Below are 2500 nucleotides of genomic sequence, written 5' to 3'. Positions count from 1 at the left end.
CCTCCCGCTCCCTCCCTTCGTAAAACATGGCCGCCAATACACACTTTTCCCCGTCTCTTTTCCCTCCGCAGCCACTAATCACTGAGGACAATATTTTCGTCATTTCGCCGAGACGGAGATAAAAGTCGGGGCAAAGAATGTAGGAGCAATCAGCACAGCGGCGGCGGCGGTGGTGGTGGTGGTGGTGGTGGTAGTGGTGGTGGTAGTGGTGGTGGTGGTGGCGGCGGAACACAACCAATGCACGAAATGTGATAAGAAATGTTTCGAGACTTCGTTTTACGCTTTTTAAAACATTGTCTTACTTAATCCGCCGCCGCCCGCCGCCGCCCGCCGCCTCCACCTCTCCTTCGCCTGCCCTTCCCCTCCCTCGCCTGCCCTTCCCCTCCCTCGCCTGCCCTTCCTCTCCCTCGCCTGCCCTTCCCCTCCCTCGCCTGCCCTTCCCCTCCCTCGCCTGCCCTTCCCTTCCCTCGCCTGCCCTTCCCTTCCCTTCCCTCGCCTGCCCTTCCCTTCCCTCGCCTGCCCTTCCCTTCCCTCGCCTGCCCTTCCCCTCCCTCGCCTGCCCTTCCCTTCCCTCGCCTGCCCTTCCCCTCCCTCGCCTGCCCTTCCCTTCCCTCGCCTGCCCTTCCCCTCCCTCGCCTGCCCTTCCCTTCCCTCGCCTGCCCTTCCCCTTCCTCGCCTGCCCTTCTCTTCCCTCGCCTGCCCTTCCCCTCCCTCGCCTTCCTTCCTTCCCTGCCCTTCCCTTCCCTCGCCTGCCCTTCCCTTCCCTCGCCTGCCCTTCCCTTCCCTCGCCTCCCCTTCCCCTTCCTCGCCTGCCTTTCCCCTCCCTCCGGTGTGTCCGCACTCTACCTCCTCGTCTTCCTTCTCTCTTCTCCTCTTCTTCTTCCTCCTCTTTTCTCTCCTTTCTTTTCTTCTTTTTCCTCTTCCCTCCTACAGACCACTCACTTTCCCATTTGTCTATCCTTCTTTCCCATGTTCTCCTCGTTTCTCTTCTTTCCTCCTCCTCCTCCTCCTCTTCCACCACCTCCTCCTCCACCTCAACGTTGACAAATGTACAGTCATGCACTTAGGATCCAGCAATAATAAGCATTCATGCAACCTGCGCGGGAGGGCTCTGCGGGTCGTGCAGGAGGAATCGGGTCTTGGGGTCACCATCAGCAGTGACCTGAAACACGCCAAGCACTGTAAGAAAGCATATAACAAGGCCAACACTGTGCTCGGGTTTATAGCGAGGAACTTAGAGTGTAAGACGCCGGAAGTAATTTTATCCTTATATAACTCAGTGGCAAGGCCTCACATCGAATATACAGTGCAGTTCTGGTTCCCTGACTACAGGAAAGACATTAAATTATCAGAGAACATTCAGCGACGCGCTTCGAAAATTATTCCACCCTTGAGGGCCCTGCCGTGTGAAGAACTCAGACGACTCAACCTCCCTTCCCCTCTTACGGGGGGATATGATTCAGATCTTTAAGTATTTGAAATTTAGTAACGTCGACCACTTTGGAGCTACAAACCAACTCAATAACCAGAAACAACGTTCTCCCTATCCAGGCGAGGCGGTGCAATACAGACATCGCCATGGGTTTCTTCTTAAACCGAGTTATACGCCACTGGAACAACCTTCCTGCTGAGTAGTAAGTGAAGAAACCGTCAACTCCTTTAGAAGTCTTATCGACCGTTGCTTCGTGACAACAGGAGTAAAATTAATGTTCGCACAGAGTTGCTTCGACCTGCTCTGCGGCACCAGGTGACTCCAGCAGATCATAACACCATAGCGGACAACACCATAGTGACCCAATAGGCTTCCTGTTGCTTAAATTTCCATGTTTCCTCCTCCTCCTCTTCCTCCCTTCTTTTCTTTTCCTTGCACCGTTCCTTCCTCTCCCCTCCTACCTTCCTTCCCGCTTCTCTTTTCTTCTCCTTTCCGAAATTCTTCACACCTTCATTCCTTTTACCTGTGTTTCCTCTGATTTCTTTCCTCCTCCTTCTCCTCCTCCCTTCTTTTCTTTTCCTTGCACCGTTCCTTCCTCTTCCCTCCTACCTTCCTTCCCGCTTCTCTTTTCTTCTCCTTTCCGTTATGCTTTACACCTTCATTCCTTTTACCTGTGTTTCCTCTGATTTCTCTCCTCCTCCTTTTCTCCTCCTTTTCTCCGTTTCCTATTACATCATTCGCCTTTCTCTTTCACCTCCTCCTCCTCCTCCTCCTCCTCTTTTAATCCCTTTCCTCCTCGTTCTCTTCCCGTTCCATCATCCTCTTTTTCTTCCATCCTTCGTGTGCGTTTCCGTATTTTTCATAATCATTCATTTTTGCTTGATTGTTGTTGTTTTTCTGTTTTTCTCTTCTGATAATTCTTTGTTCGTTGGAATGGTTCGCGAGGCATCAAAGTACAGCAGAATGTTGTTGATGTTTTTTTTGTTTTGTTTTTAATGCGTTGCGAGCTGCTACGTATTGGTGCTTTTTTTTAATGGTCGGCAAATGTTTATATTATAGATGCGTTGT

This window comes from Eriocheir sinensis, chromosome 6 (genome assembly GCF_024679095.1).
Source record: "Eriocheir sinensis breed Jianghai 21 chromosome 6, ASM2467909v1, whole genome shotgun sequence".
Classification (NCBI taxonomy): domain Eukaryota; kingdom Metazoa; phylum Arthropoda; class Malacostraca; order Decapoda; family Varunidae; genus Eriocheir; species Eriocheir sinensis.
Note: the sequence above shows the minus strand (reverse complement) of the source record.